Source organism: Elephantulus edwardii, unplaced genomic scaffold (genome assembly GCF_000299155.1).
Source record: "Elephantulus edwardii isolate Elephantulus edwardi_28Jun2011 unplaced genomic scaffold, EleEdw1.0 scaffold00083, whole genome shotgun sequence".
Classification (NCBI taxonomy): Eukaryota; Metazoa; Chordata; class Mammalia; order Macroscelidea; family Macroscelididae; genus Elephantulus; species Elephantulus edwardii.
The window spans coordinates 5,294,638-5,312,130 of NW_006399833.1; the positions used below are offsets into that span (position 1 = coordinate 5,294,638).

General features: G+C 41.2%; 2 pseudogenes; both read left to right on the top strand.

Moving 5' to 3' along the window:
* Positions 1-11,317: 11,317 nt before the first annotated feature.
* On the top strand, positions 11,318-11,899 carry LOC102860392 (annotated as a pseudogene).
* A 406-nt stretch (positions 11,900-12,305) lies between these two features.
* On the top strand, positions 12,306-13,592 carry LOC102860800 (annotated as a pseudogene).
* The last annotated feature ends 3,901 nt before the right edge of the window (positions 13,593-17,493 follow it).

The following is a 17,493-nucleotide window of genomic DNA, read 5'->3' on the forward strand; positions in this document are numbered from 1 at the left end:
TCCCACAGCTCATCTGTTCTTCATTCATTGGTGTTCAAGGCCTCAAACCTGTTCCTGACATAAAAATTCCATATGACCTAGCTATTCCACTGCTGAGAAAATGAGAACTAAGGCACAAATGGAGACTTGTATATCAATGTTCATAGCAATGTTATTCACCATCATAAGAACAGGGGAAAAGCCCAAATGTTCAACCACAATTGAACGGATTGAAAAATTATGGTACATTCACATGATGGAATACTGCACAGCATGCAGGAGCCATGATTTTGTAAATCATTACCAAATTTTGGAGGGACTGGAGAGTATTATGCTTAGTGAACTAACTCAGTTCCATAAGGACAAATACTGTATAAGACGATTATTGTAGAACTGTATGAGGATCCAAGGTGGTGGGGATGCTGGGGGATGAGGATAGGGGGCGGTAATCATAGGGTCACACAATTTGATGGTTGTATGGAGGAGTGAGTAGAGGAAATGGGAAAGCTCTGGTGTGATAAATCATGTGTTTATGAACTTTGTAAGTAAATTAGTATAGAATAAAATTTTTATAGACAGGAACACTTATACATTGTTGGTGGGATTGCAAAATGGTACAGTCATTCTGGAAGGCAGCTTGGCCCTTCCTCAAAGAGCTGAACATACGAATTCCATATGACCCAGCTATTGCACTGCTTGGAATATACCCTGAAAAAATGAGAACTGAGGCACAAATGGAGACTTGAACATCAATATTCATAGCAGCATTATTCACCATCGTAAGAACAGGGAAACAGTGCAGATGTCCATCTACAATCGAATGGATTGAGAAATTATGGTACATTCATACAATGGAATACTATGAGACACACAGAAACAATGGTTTTGTAAATTAATACCTACCTTGGGATGGACTGGAGAGCATTATGCTGAGTGTACTGACTCAGTCCCACAAGGACAAATATTGTATAAAACCATTATTGTAGAATTAATATGAGGATCCGGGGGGGGGTTAATCCAAGGTAGGGGGAAAGGTTGATAGAAGAGGGATGAGGATGTGCAAGGGCTTGGGTGGATTAATCATGGGGTTGTACAATTTTATGGGTGGGAGTGGGGGAAGAATCTGATCTGAAAAACAATGTATTCAAATTTTGTAAATAAACTAGTATAATAATAAAAAATGCAACAGTAGCAAATGTATTTCTGAGATAGTTTTTAAATTCATGTGGGATTGACTCAAGGTCAAGTTTTGTTTTTTGTGGATTTCTTTTCTTCTTCTTCTTTTTTTTTTTTTTCTTCTGTTTAAACTTGTATATAAGTAGTTAATGGTGTGTTCCACAATTAGCACCTGGCCTAGTTTTCACAGCTGATATTGAGCTTCTCCAAAAATTCTTTCCATAAATGCTTGTCTGTCAGACACTATTCTAAAGCTGAGCATCCAAACAAGGATAGGCTACGAAGAAGGATTGGACATTCACTTCTGAAATGACCAGCTTTCACAAGTCTTATAGAGCACACTTAGATTAGACTAGCACATATGTCACCCAAGGCTGAGCTCTCACATTGAGAAACACAAAGGAGAAGGAATAGCTGCAAGCAAACACTAGTGATTGGATCATGGAATGTGGGAAGTATGTTGTTGTTGTTGTTGTTACGTGCTGTTGAGTTGCCTGCAACTCACAGAAACCCTATGTACATAAGCCCTAAACCCTGCTCTATCTTGTGCCAATCTTACTGTCTCTGACCACACCTATCCCCATTATTTCAGTCAGTGAATCAATCATTGACAGTCTTTTTCTTTTGCCCTTCTTTTGCCCTGTCCCTCCGCCCTCCCAAGGATGACATCCCTCTCCAAGGACTGGTCCCTCCTTGCAATATGTCCAAAGTATGTCAGACAGAGCTTCAGAATCCTTGTCTTCAAGGAGCAGCCTGGTCTCACCCTCTCCGGGATGAACCTGTTTGTTATCTTAGCAGTTCATGTTATATACAATACTCTTCTCCAGCACCACCGCTCAAAGGCATCAATTCTCTATCTTCCCTAGTGATTGTCCAGCTTTCTGATAGAAATGTAGGACAATTTGACATTGCTAAAGAAGATGTGGAACATATAAATATTGACATACTAGGTATCAACAAAATGAGATGGATTAGCATGGAACATTTTGAATCAGACATGATCTATTATGTCGGATATTAAAAGATAAGGGAAAACGGAGTTGCATTCACAGTTAAAAAGAACATTTCTAGATCCATCTTGAAATACAATGTTGTGATAGGCAGGATCATATCCATATGCATACAGGGAAGACCTGTTAATACCACTATCATTCAAATTTATTCACCAACAACCAGAGGCAATGAAGAAAAAAGAGAAGATTTTTTACCAAATTTTGCAATCAGAAATTGATCGAACATGCAACCAAGATGTATTAATAATAATGGGTGACTGAAATGCAAAAGTTGGGGATCAGGAAGATGGAACATGGATCAGTAGTTGGAAAACAAGGACTTGGGCACAGAAAAGAGAATGAAGATAGAATGATAGAATTTTGTGCAATCAATGATTTATTCCTTGCAAATACTTTCTATAAGAAACCCAAATGGTGACTCACCTAAGGGTTTAAACAGATATCAGATTAATTACATCTGTGGAACTTGACATTATATAATTATTGTTATAATCAAGTAAATTTCTACCAATCCTCTCATAACCTGACATTTGCAGACCCCTCAGCAAACTCATGCCTTCACTCTCCTCCTACCTCATTCTGTTTCAATTGCTCTAGTGTTCATTTTGCTTTTTGAAAAGCAATATGCTTGTTCCTGTGTTAAGACCTTCGTCCTAGCTATTATTTCTGTCTGTAATGGTATTTTCTGGATTTTTAAATGTATATTATTGCTGGCCTCTGTTCATCATCTAGGTCTCAGTTCAAATTTTATTTCTTAGAGATCTTTCCTGACTACCCAACCTAATGTCATGTTAAGCCTGCTATATTTTAATGATTAAGTATTCTGTGTACGTAAGCAGGGACCTTATTGGTCTTGTCCAACATCGTATATGCCCCAAAGAGCCTAGAACAGTCAGAAATATTTGTTGACCACACAAATGAGACTGGGGTTTGAACCCAGGTCTGCTTAACTCCAAAACCTTGACCTTAGCCTTCATGTCTTTAATGTTTTCTAAACCCTCTGCTTACAAGAGGCACAATTTGAGAACTCAAGAAAAAAAATATTAGGAAACTGGTATAGGATTCTATCTGCCTTGGGGACAAAAAGCAAATAGACATTCTAAGTATTAACTCTAAAAATATCTCTGGGTTGGAATTAGTATCGTCAAATTTATTAATTTTTTTTTTGTAATTTCCGTTGTTTTGGGTTTGGGGTATTTCCCTCCCAAAAAAAAGAGAATGGCATTTTTATAAGCCTCCCTTATGCTTAATCATCCTTGCTTCTTTGTAGTGTGAACCTTTTACTAATTTTCAAAGAGCACAATGCATTTCTTAGATGGTTTCTTATCTCTGCAGACATTCCCACAGCACTTTATCACTGCAACACCTCAGTAATAAGGTAGTGATGGCAGAGCTATGACAAAATATTGCTATTTTAGATTCAAAACACCTTCCTGATATATTTTATCTCTCTTATATGCCTTTGGCATGGTAAGTGTGACCATACATTTTCCAGTCCACCCTCTAGTTTATGATTTACAGGACAGACACGTTTTCATAAGGGTAAGATTGTTAACAGCTTTTGTTTGCTTGGCTCCACAATCAACACTTTTGTTACCAGTAGCCAGGAAATCAAAAGACAAATTGCATTGTGGAAATCTCCTGTCAGGGACCTCTCCAGAGAACTGAAGAGCAACAATGTCAGTCTGGAGACTAAGGTGCCCTTGATCCAGGTCATAGTCTTCACAGTTACTTGCTATGTATCAGAAAGCTAGACAATGACTAGGGATGATAGAAAGAGAATTGATGTCTGTGAGCTGTGGTGCTGGAGAAAAGTGATGAATATACCATGGACTGCTAGGAGAACAAACAGGTTTGTCCTGAAGAGGGTGAAGCCAGTCTGCTTCTTAGAGACAAGGATTCTGAAACTTCATCTGATATACTTTTAGCATGTTGCAAGGAGGGACCAGTCCTTGGAGAGGGACATCATGCTTGGGAGGGTGGAGGGACAATGAAAGATGATAGGTAGACCCTGAATGAGATGGATTGATTCAGTGACTGGGGTAATGAGGATAGGTGTGTCAGAGACAATAATTTTGGCTTAGGATAGAGCAGGATTCAGGGCTGTTGCACATAGGATTGCTTTGAGTCACAGGCAACTCGATGGCACATAACAACAATGACAACAAGATCAAGAAGTTCTGTGGGATGATTAAGTTAGGGGCTGGCATAGAACAGGCACCAGACATATACTGCAGCATTGAAGTCAAGCTGTTGCCTTACTGCCACCTTTGTCTAATACGAAGTACTAGATTTCTAGGGATTATAGATGACTTTCCTAAACAGTCTTTATTGAGTATGTATAATGAGTAGGAATAAGAAGAATACATATTATTACTTTTTTTAAAGCACTTCCTTCAAGGGAGAGGACTCAACAAGCACTGCTAAAGTTAAAATGTTATCTGTTGGGAGCTGTTGTTTAGTTCTGAATGCCAGTGCCTGTTTGGGTATCTAGTTAAGTTTGTCTATTATGGGCCCAAAGGTTCCATTTCTCTAGCATGGAGCAGTACTACTCTCCACAGCTAAGGTAATCATGAGTCAGAACTGCCTCAGGGCTCAAAGGCAATTAATCACAACAATAACACTATGGAGCAAAGGAGGTCCAAAGCAGGTAAAGGAATCCCAGTAACAGGAGGTAATTATATATATATATATAGCAGCAGCACCTAGGCTTTCCCAGGAACTCAGCATGAGGAAGATAGGACACTTAGCTGAAAGACAGGGAGCCATCACTGTCCTTTGGTAAAGAGGAAAGTAACTAGAGAAAACCCCATTGCCTACAAGGTAATTTCTTGTAATGCCAGCTCTGGCAGTCCCTCAGAGGAGGAGTTTACATTACAGTGAAGTGGGAGGAGTGAAGGGAGTGGCTTGGAAACATGTCAAGACCCAGTCCCCAGAAAGCCTCTTCACTATCCTGGATTGTCTGGGGACACTTGAATCTGAGCACTATATGATATGACCTGAAATGCTTTCCCTCTTAAAATACAAACGCTCCTTACACTCATAGAAAATTGGACCTGGAAACCTGTTAGTTGATCACAACTCATAGTGACACTAGAAGACAGAGTAGAATTGCCCCATAAGACCTTCAAAGCTACAATTTTAGGAGCCCTAATGACCTAGTCTGTTGGGAGCTGCTCTGTTAACCTAAAGGCTATGCTTCTCTTATGGTTCAAATCCACCAGTAGCTCAGCAGGAGAAAGATGAGTGATCCCCACTCATGTGAATTACAGCCTCCAGAAAACCTTCCTAGACTGTCATGAGATTGGTTGCTCCTCAACAGCAACAAGGGGGGGGGTTTCTTATGAAGATATTTAAAGAAACATATTTCTCTCATGGAATAGCTGATGGGTCTGAACCACCAACTTATGAATGAACCACTTCTGCATAAACAACTGCACTACTAGGGTTCTTATGAATACCCAGAGGCCTCTAAAATGTAGGACAGGAAGTAAGACAATTCCTAACCTGCAGAACATTTATAATTTCTGGCTCCTATCAACTAAGTGCCCTCCAATCAAAACTGTGTTTCCAATTTCCAGAATACCACTGGAGATGATATATTTCTTTACAGAACCCTTGGTCAAATTCAAGTTCATTATTTTCCAGGTAATGACACTAGGAAGCAAACCAGCTTTGCCTTGGTTCACATAACCAGGGAGTGGCTCTTCTATGTTCTTTATACTAATTCCATGTTCTTTACCCTATGCCCTGCCTCTCAAGGCTTAGTTCAAGTTACATCTCTGTCACAAATGTTTCAGCTTGCAGTGACAGGCCACAGCACTGATAAATTTCTGCACTAATTGGACAAATAATTGGACATCAATGCAGGAAAGCCCATACAATATTAGTTAGGCTGCATTGCTGAGAGGCTACAAATGTCTTCTCAATTAGACAGCAATGTCTAGAAGGGAAAGGTCAACCAATATTTACTCATTTTCATACCTTCACGAGGAAGCTTTGGTGGACTAATGGTCAGAAGCAAAGAAGCTCTATTACAATCCCAAAGGTTCCAATCTACCAGTTGCTCTGTGGGAGAAGGATGGACAATCTCCTCTTATGTGGTATACTGCCTCTGAAAACCCACTGGAGGGTCAGCTATGAGTCAGTTCCAATTCAGCAGCACACAACAACAAAAACAACACCTTCATAGTGATAAAGGAGCAATCTATGCTCTAGCTACCCGCTGAGGCAATACACTTTACTTATGTCTATATAGTTGTACTGGACGGCACTTAACAACAACATAGAGCTCTGTTGGCTCAGTGGATAGAAAGTTATGCTACCAAGCCAAAGGTGGGTGATTTTAATCTGTGGCCCTTAGGCCTGGTTTAAATTATTTTGTGGTTGAGCATTTGTCTAAGTGGTATAGCACTGCTCTGTCCATTTGCTGTACAGAGGTAACTTGTGGTTGCTGATGTGTCAAATGCAATAATGGTTACTCATGCTGTACAGTGTTTGGTGGAGCTTCCCAATTACAAGCATCGAAGTAGGAATGGCATCCATTTCCGAAATAGCTTGCCTCCAGAAACCATATGAACTTTGAGAAATGATGAAAGTTATTACAAGTATTCAGGTCTTTCATTCATAGGGTCGCTATGAGTCATCTACAACTCAATGGCACTTAACAACAACAACATCATATAGCTGTATATCCCAAGTCTTATACTTCTTAGTTTGTTGACGTTAGAGAAGTGACTTAATCTTTTAGTTACATAATTTTCACATTTTTAAAACAGGGATGGCAGAAAGAGAATTGATGCTTTTGAGCTGTGGTGCTGGAGAAGAATATTGAGTATACCATTGACCTTTGAGAGAACAAACAAGTTCATTCTGGAGAGGGTTAAACCAGGCTGCTCCTTGGAGTCAAGGATTCTGAAGCTTTGTCTGACATACTTTGGCCATGTTGCAAGGAGGAACCAGTCCTTGGAGAGAGACATCATGCTTGGGAGAGTGGAGGGACAGCCCAAGAGAGGAAGACACTGTATGAGATGGATTGATTCAGTGACTGGGGTAGTGGGGATAGGTGTGTCAGAGATGATAAGGTTGTCTCAGGATAGAGCAGGGCTCAGGGCTGTTGTACATAGGGTCGCTATGAGAGTCACAAACAACTCGATGGCACATAGCAACAACAACAGTAGTATGTATGGTATATTCCTTGACAGGATTAAGATGAAACATCCAAACACAGTGCATGGCTCATAGTAAGCAGTCAGTTACTATTGTTATATTAGTATTAGTTACACTAGACTACTCAGTATTTCTGCAACATTCTAATTTCTCTCTGGAGCTGATAATCGTGTGATATGTACACAAGAACTTAATGAAACAACATGACCATGAGGCAATTGGTGATGAAGGAAATGCTTTGAAAGAATTGGCAAAAAACAAGGCCCCAGGAACTGATGGAATATCAATTGACATATTTCATCAAGCAGATGCTGCCCTGGATGTGCTCACCAGTTTGTGCCAGGAAATCTGGAGGATAGCTACCTGGCCAGTTGACTGAAAAAGATCCATATTTATTTCCATTCCAAAAAGCGGTGATCTAATAGAACGTGGAAAATATTGAGGAGTATCACTGATATCACACACAAGCAAAATCATGCTGAAGATTATAAAAAAAGTATCTAGAATAATAAATTGACAGAGAACTACCAGAAATACAAGCTGAAGTTAGAAGAGGCCATGGCATTAGAGACAGAGCCAGTGACAAATGGCTATGACGTCCCTTGGCTGAAAGCAGAGAGTACCAGCAGAGAATACCACAGGAATGTCTATCTGTATTTCATTGACTATGCAAAGGCATTTTACTGTGTGGATCACAACAAATTGTGGCTAATCTTGAGGAGAATGGAAATCCCAGAACACTTGATTGTGGTCATGAGAAACCTCTACTTGGACCAGGAGGCCGTCGGCAGAACAGAGCAAAGAAACACGCCTGGTTCAAAATCAGGAAAGGAGTGTATCAGGGATGCATCCTGTTTCCATCCCTTTTCAATCTATATGTGGAACAGATCATTTAGGAAGGTAGGCTTTAGGAGAAGGAATGTGGCATCAGGATTGGAGGAAGACTCATCAACAACCTACATTATGTAAATGACAAAACCTTGCTTGCCAAAACTGAGGAGGACCTGAAGCATTTACTGCAGAAAGTCAAGGTCTTCAGTCTTCAATATGGATTGAAGCTCAATATCAAGAAGACATTGATTCTCACTACTGGGCCAATTGGCAGCACCATGATAGAAGGAGAAGATATTGAGATTGTTGACAATTTCTGCTTGCTTGGCTCCACAACCAACACCCTGGGTACCAGTGGTCAGGAAATAAAAAGATGAATTGCATTGGGAAAATTGGGAATTAAGGACCTCTCCAAAGTGCCAAAGAGTGATGATGTCAGCCTAGAGACTAAGGTGCACCTGATACGGGCCATGGTCTTCACAATTACTTGCTATATATCAGAAAGCTGGGCAATGACCAAAGATGACAGAAGAAGATTTATGCTTTTGAGTTGTAGTTCTGTAGAAAAGTACTGACCATTGACTGCCAACAGAACAAGCAAGTCCATCCTGTAGAGAGTGAAACCAAACAGCATCTTGGGGGCAAGGATTTTAAAGTTCTGTCTCACATACTTTGAAAACATGGCAAGGAGGGACCAGTCCTTGGAGAAGGATATCATGCTTGGAAGGGTGGAGGGACAGCGCAGGAGAGGAAGACCCAGGATGAGTTGGATTAGCACAGTAACTGGAGTAAAGAAGGCTGTGTCAGAGACAATGAGATTGGCTCAGGATTCCAAGCTGTTGTACACAGGGTTGCTATGAGTTGGAAGTGACTCAAGAGCACATAACAACAACACAACAACATATAATCTTTGATACATAGATGACACAGCATTGCTTGCTAAAAAATTAAGATGATTTGAAACTCTTACTGATTGATGAAGATCAAGATTGCAGACTGCAGGTTGGACTACACTTCAACATGAAGAAAACAAAATCTTCACAATTGTACCTATAAGCAACATCAGGTTAAATGGATTGAAGTTGTCAAGGATTTAATTTTACTTGAATCCATAGTCAACACCTATGGAAGCAGGGGTCAAGAACTCAAATTTTAATGAAGGGAAACACATTATCCATTAAGGGGATAATCAGCATGTTAAACATAAGAAACCGACGACTCAGTCATTAGGCGACTTAAAAAAATTCACATATGAAGAAGTAGAGTTGGGATTAAAAATTAGCTATCTTCATGCTTTATCTCTTCTAATTTTTATCAGATCTGTTGCTGTTGTTTTGAAGTTAGGAAAAGAAAGATGAATGGAGACAGGTGCCCATTTAAAACTTTCGTTCCCTGTTGGTTGTCTCCAGAATTGCTAGTGCTGTGTCAAACCAAAAGGCATCCCTGGTTGTTAAAATCCATCAGTAGCTTCATAGAAGATAGATAGGCAGTATTCACACACTAAGACTTATAGCTCAATGAGAGGTTGCTATGCATTGAAACTGACTCAATGGCAGTGAGTTCGAGGAATATATATATATATATATAATGTTATGCATCAGAGAGTTGGACAGTGACTAAGGAGGATAGAAGGAGAATTGATGTCTTGGAGCTGTGGTACTGGAGAAGAGTATTGAGGGTACCATGGACTGCCAAGAAAACAAAAAGATTCATCCTGGAAAGGGTTAAACTGGGTGGTTCCTTGGAGGCAAGGATTCTGAGGCTTCATCTAACATACTTTGGACATGTTGTAAGGAGGGACCTATCCTTGGAGAGGGACATCATGCTTGGTAGGGTGGAGGGACCTATGAGGTGGATTGATTCAGTGACTGGGGTAATCAGGATGGGTGTATCAGAGACAGTGGGATTGGCACAGGACGGAGCAGGGTTTAGGGCTGTTGTACATAGGGTCGCTATGAGTCACAAGCGACTCGACAGCACGTAACAACAACATATGTATGTACATATGTGCATATATATATATATATGTCTGTGTGTGTATATACGTATATATATTTCTATTTCTATATTTATATATAAATTTTTTAAATTTTAATTGTGGTTTTAATGAAAGCTTACAGCAAAGTTAGATTTCCATTTATTCATTGTTGCACATTTTTAATCCTGAGGGTTTTCCCTTTATCAGTTTGTTGGTGGTCTTAGTGTTCAGTGTCCAGAAACTAAGAGAGGACTTTTTTGCTGTGTCAAATCTATTACTGGAAACATATTAACAGTAAGGGCTACCACTCACTGAGTATCAGCCATGGACTTGGATAAATGTTTCATTTTTTTAAATATCACTGAACTGCCCCAACAGCACTATGAGGTAGAGTTACTACCATAATAATTTCATGGGTGAGTAAATTGAGGCCTAGAAAATGTAAACAGTTTGCCCAAGGTTACATAGCTAGGGAATGGCACAAACTCAAACCTTAGTTTTGGCCGGGCATCCTTTTGTTCTACTAGAAATAATAAGGTCATAATGAGTTGGAACCAACTCAGCAGCACTAAGAATAGCAACCTCTTTTTAGTCCCAACCTTTCTCTCTGCTGAGATAGGGTCATAGTTCAAAATTCAGTTGACACATCCTCACATTTCTTCATACTCACCAGGATCTATTATCCATTTATCCTTCATTCAAAACTTTAGTTCCCAATCTTTGTGTTCTTCCACTAAACCAGAACCTTTCTCATTATTCTAGTTTTTAATACTTTGTCACAAAAGCACAGTGATGCTGGGTTTGCTATGAAAAATTTGAAAACAAAGCCCATCCATTGAAACGTAAACAAATACATGCTTATTAAGCCAAGTTGGGCTCTGCCCCATGTTTAATGTTAGATTCTTACCTATAAAGACTGGCTCCCTATTGCGCAACAATGAATGAAAAAAATATATATATAACAATAAGATTTTTTTTTTTTAGGTACTGGGACCGAGACGTCAGGCCCCAGCCTGGGAGGCCCAGCCTCTGAGGGGGCTGCTCATCGTCGTGGACTTTGGAAGACCTGCTGCCATCGTCTTCCTCATCCTTGCAGCTCTCGGGGCTGCTGTCGGCAGTGGCGAGCCTCGGGGCTGAGGGTTCGTTGCCTGGCCAGGGCCTGCGGGGTGGCATGGCGGCCGGCCTGGCTCGGGGCTCTACTACCCTACGCTGCTCTACTCGCTCTTCCGCGGGAAAATGCCGGGCCGGGTCCACCGCAACTGGTACAACCGCATAGACGCCACCATGCTGCTGCGCGCGCTGCCGCTGCGGAGCATGCTGGGAGAGAACGTGCTGGGTGCAGGGAGAGAACGTGTGCGGGGTGATCACCATGAACAGGTTCCTGTGCAACTATGCCAGGGAATAGAAGGAAGTGGGAGTTGAGCAGCTGCGGCTCAGCACAGTAGACATGATGGGCGTCCCAAGCATGGCTAATCTGAAGAAGGGGGTCCAGTTTGCTCTCAAGTCACTGGGCCAGTGTGCCTACGTGCATTGCAAGGCTGGGCGTTCCAGAAGTGCCACCATGGTGACTGCCTATTTGATTCAGGTGTATAACTGGAGTCCAGATGAGGCTATAGGATTTCTCACCAAGATCTGGTCACACATCCACATAAGACCCAGCCGGTTAGAAGTTCTCAAAGAGTTTCACGAGAAAACTGAAAGGGCAGCAAAGGACAAGCCTGGTCACATTAAAGACATGAAGTGTGTGGATTAGAAAGAACTCAGTGACACTCCTGCTTGTCACAGAATAAAAAAAAAATTAATAAAAAACAAGGATTGGGAAGGGAGGGCAAGGGGGTAAAAAGGGAAACAATGAATGAATAAAAATCTAACTTCTCTGTAAATATTTGTTGAAATCACAATTAAAAGAAAATTTTCTTTTTTTTAAATAAACTAGCTCCCTAAATTTATAAGTTAAAGGCTTTGGAAAGGGATGAAAGTTATCTGCAGAAGCTGGCTCCCTACTAGGTGAGACTTGTCTCCCATACTTTATTTTACGGTAGAAGTTGACTCCAGACATGGGTAAGTAGTTCAGATTTTACCAGTGCAATCTGATTTCTTAAAAATATTTATTTATTTTTCAGGTAAGAGAGCTGAGGCCGGGTTGGTGAGGGGCAGCGATGGCACCGAAAAAGAAAGAGTAGAGAGGCAAGGCCAAAGGCACCCCAATTGTTGATGGGCTCGCACCAGAGGACATGAGCAAGGAGCAGGTAGAGGAGCACATCAACCACATCTGTGAGGAATTGGACCGTGAGCGCCAGGAGCGCAACTATTTCTAGCTGGAGAGGGACAAGATCCATACCTCCTGGGAGATGACATGCAGACAACCGGAGGAGAAGAAAGCTGAACTTCACAATAAAGACCGAGAGATAGAGAAGGCTGAGGAGCAGCATCAAGTGGAGATCAAGGTCTACAAGCACAAAGTGAAGCACCTGATGTATGAGCACCAGAACAACCTGACGGAGATGAAGGCGGAGGGCATGGTGGTCATGAAACTGGCGCAGAAGGAGCACCGCGCACAGGAGGGCACACTGCGGAAGGACATGCGGTCACTCAAGGTGGAACTCAAGGAGCAGGAGCTGGCCAATGAGGCAGTGGTGAAGAGCTTGCGGCTGAAACACACTGAGGAGCTCACCAAAATGCACAGTGACTTTGAGAGGCAAGTTCGAGAGATCGAGGCCAAGTATGACAAGAAGATGAAGATGCTGAGGAATGAGATGGACCTGCGTAGGAAGACAGAGATCCATGAGGTGGAGGAGAGGAAGAGTGGGCAGATCCACACGCTGATGCAGCGGCATGAGGAGGCCTTTGCCGACATCAATAACTACTACAACGACATTACTCTCAACAACCTGGCCCTCATTAACTCGCTCAAGGAGCAGATGGAAGACATGCAGAAGAAAGAGGACCACTTAAAGAAAGAGATGGCTGAGGTGACCATGCAAAACCAGCGCCGGGCAGACCCGCTGCAGCGGGCACGGGATGACATGGGCGAGATGCAGCGGAAGCTCACACACTATGAGCGTGACAAACAGATCCTGACATGCACAAAAGCTCGCCTGAAAGTCAGAGAGAAAGAGTTAAAAGACCTTCAGTGGGAATATGAGGTACTGGAGCAGTGGTTTATCAAGGTGTAGCAAGAACGAGATCAGCTCTCCCAGAAGTTCACCGCTACCATCCAGGAGGTGCAGCAGAAGACAGGCTTCCGGAACCTACTTCTGGAGCGGAAGGTGCAAGCGCTGAGCAGTGCAGTGGAGCAGAAAGAGGCGCAGCTCAACGAAGTGCTGGCCAGCTCCAACGTGGACCCTGGGGCCTGTCGCTGGTGTCCCATTGGCTGGAGGTGGGCCATGTCACCCGATTATAAACCAGTGACCAGCCAGAGCATGTTTGTCCAAGAGCAAGTGTGAGCTTTATGATGAGAGGCTCAGCTGGGCTTAGGAAAAACCCCAGACATGTAACAGTGGCTGGAGCTCTAGGGTATCAAGCCTGAGGCCCATACTTGTGTGTCTCTGTAAAGTCCTTGGCTTTGAATTTTTGAGGTTTCTGAAAAATAAATCTTTTTTGAGTACACCTTACACTTCATTAAAAGCACAAAATGAAAAAAAAAAATCTTTATTTTTCAATCCATACTTTGATTTCCTGACTGTTGGTGCCAAGAGTGATGATTGTGGAGCCAAGCAAGCTGTAATAGTTAATAACTTCAATTTGTTCTCCATCTATCATGATGCTGCCAATTGGCCCAATAGTGAGAATCTTTGTCTTCTTGATGTTGAGTTTCAAGCCATATTGAAGACTACAGTCCTTAACGTTCTGCATCAAGTGCTTCAGGACCTTCTCTGTTTCAGCAAGCAAGGTTGTGTCATCTGTGTAACACAGGTTGTTGATGAAGCTTCCTCCAATCCTGATGCCACATTCTTCCTCAAAAAGCTGAGAATGATCTGTTCCGCATATAGATTGAAAAGGTATGGAGACAGGATATATCCCCAATGCACTCCTTTTTTTATTTTGAACCATGCAGTGTTTTCTTCTTCTCTTCTGATGACTGCTTCCTGGTTCAAGTACAGGTTTTGCATGAACACAATCAAGTTTTCTGGGATTTCCATTTTCCTCAAGGTTAGCCACAATTCGACTTTTCAAAGCATGATGTCCCTTTCCAAGGACAGGCCTGCTAACAACACGCCCAAAATGTGTGAGGTGAATCTTCACTATCCTTGTCTCTAAGGCTAGACTTTCTCCAATACATAAGTGTTTGTTCTTTTGGCAGCCCAGGGAATATTCAGAACTCTTCTCCAATGCCACAACTCAAAAGCATCAATTCTTCTGTCATCCTTAGGCATTGTTCAGCTCTCAGATACATGGCAGGTGATTGGAAAGACCACAGGTTGAATCAGGCATACCTTAGTCTTTAAACTGACATGATTCCTCCTCAGGACTTTGGAAAGTTCCCTGACAGTTGATTTTCCCATTGCAACATGCATTTTGATTTGTAGACTGTTGATAACAAAGGTATTGATTTCAGATCTACGTAATATAAAATCACTGATAATTTCAATCTCTTTTTCACCTATCATGATGTTGCCTATCAGCCCAGTGGTGAGAATTTTTGTTTTCTTGATGTTGTGATGTAATCCATATTGAAGGTCTTTGATTTTCTGAAGCAGGTATTTCAAGTGTTCCTCACTTTCAGCAAGTTTATGCCATCTGCATAAGGCAGTTTTTTTATGAATCTTCTTCCAATCTTAATGCCCCATTCTTCTTCATAAAGCCAACTTCACAGATAATTTGTCCAGCACACAGATTGAATAGATTTGTAGAAAGGCTACAGCCCTTATGTACACCTTTCTTTATTTTAAACCATGCAGTATTCCCTTGTATTGGAGACTTTCAATGGTTCATGGGAAATAATATGGTGACCTAGTGGTAAAGTGTGCTGCAAAGGTATGCAGCTCAAATCTACCAGCTGCTCCATGGGAGAAGGATGAACAATCTCCCTCATGTGGATAAATGCCTCTGAAACCCTCTGGAGGGTCAGCTATGGGTTGATTCCTACTCTATGGCACATAACAACAATAACAACAACAACAAATCAGGGTTATGGCCACTGGCATAGAAAGAAGAAAATGAGCCCCAGACACATTTAAATAGAGGTAGTACAAATCAGAAAACGTCAAGGTTAGAAAAGAGGCTTTCTGATGTCAAGGTACACACTATTGATTTGAGGACAATCTTTAATGCACACCTGCTATGGCTATTCTCACTCATAACCACTATGTGACCCTGTGGAATGGAATAAACTACTCCATAGAGTTTGCAAGGCTATATCCTTTACTGAGGCAGACTGCCACATCTTTTCCCCATGGAGCGACTGATGGATTGGAACTTATGACTTTTGAGTTAGGAGCTAAGTACTTAACTACTGTGCTACCATTGCTCCTGATTTGTTAGATGTCTATTTGCTAGTCTACTTCCTTGTAATGCATTTTATGTCACATCCATTTCTATAGAAAATTCTGTGGTGCAGTGAATATTTAACAAGGCCCTTTTAACCATTTATAGTCTTATAACTCCTATACAATGATTGGGACTATGCAAATAAGATGCTTATGGCTTATCAAGAGGGGATCATTTAAATAAGGTATATATAACCCTAATGAGGAGATTGGTCAGTTTTATCATCTCATTAGGCTAAAAATGAGCCATCCCAGTGGCAGGAAAAGGAGACCTCATTACTATCAAGAAGAAAGAGAGTGATGGGTGTCCTTTAGATCAAGGGTCCTTATGATGAGAATCTCCTAGACCTAGGAAACAAAGTTGTATCAAAGAGATGAAAAGAATTAGTGGCCAATGAAGTAGAGAAACAGCAGAGCAAAAACAAGACCTTGTCAGAAGATGGTGTGGTGGTAGCCCACAGACTAAGAGACCTGTGCACGTTCCAGTAGGAGGCTTCCTGGTGGAGCAGATGTACTTTGGAGCAAGTATTGGCAGAGCTAGGCTCTCCAACTCACAAAGCAAGAAAGCTCAGCACCTTTAGGCAGGAGGTTTCTTGGCTTCTGGGTAGTTATTAGCAGAGATAAAAGAGCTTTGTAACACTTGCTTAAACAGCTGAGGCCCAGAACTGGGAGAGCAGGCCTGTCCTGAGGGTGAATGACACAGAAGGCCACACAGTACAAAACTCAGTAAATAGCAGGACAAGACCTCTGTCACCATTTGCCAAGAACAGCTTGTTACATTTACCGCATTTTATGGGTGCAGTGTTAAGCAGTAAATCCTTTCAGAAATTAATTTTCATTTTGCTTGCAGAGTGAGCAAGACAAACTGACTTGTCACGTATGCTTGCATTTCTAAAATTAGGAGAAACAGATCTAATCCCTTCTCATATGCAGAAAATAGAAACTAGTCGACCAGTCTACTTACTTTGTGGGAATGGACTTTAAAAACATCATGTTAAAAAAATAAAGCACCACATGCCTTCAGCAAAGTTCAAACTCTAGTTCAAACTTCTTGAGTTTAGTCAAAGTCCATAGGCAAAGATGTGGCAGGGTAGTTTTGTTTCTCTGGTTTCATGTTACATGGTTTTAATACTCATGTGCTTTCCCTTTTTTTCTGGGCAAAGTGAATGCAAAATTTATTTCAGAAAATCCTTTTTTGACTAAGGCATAGTTAGCTTTTTGGCGCTTCCTTTGTAAGACATAAACTACCAAAGCTTACTGAATAAGAAAGAGATCATCTGAATAGTCCTTTGCCTATCTAGTAAAGTATTATATTTGTAGCTAAAGCCCCTCAAAAACAACAAAATGCCTGGCCCAAATGGCATCACTGGTGATGTATACAATACAGTTAAGAAAGCAATAATACCATTCCTATGCAAACTCTCCCAAAAAAATTGAAGGTGAAAGATTAGTTTCTAATTTATTCTATGAGTTTATCATTACCAGTAGAGACCAAAGTCCTTCAGGATTATAGTTATAACACTTACTAACAAAACTTGTAAATTGAACCCAACTATCTATCTATCTATCTATCTATCTATCTATCTATCTATCTATCTATCTATCTACCTACCTATCTATCATTGGGTTCAATTTACAAACATTTTGTTAGTAATTTTTATAAATATATATGTTGTTGTTGTTAAGAGCTGTCAAGTCATAGATGACTCATAGAGACCCTATGAACGAAAGACCTGAACACTTAAATAACTTTCATCATTTCTCTAAGTTCATAGAGTTTCCGGAGGCAAGCTATTTTGGAAGTGGATGCCACTCCTGCTTTCAAATCTGTTTCTATTGGAGAGCTCCACCAAACACT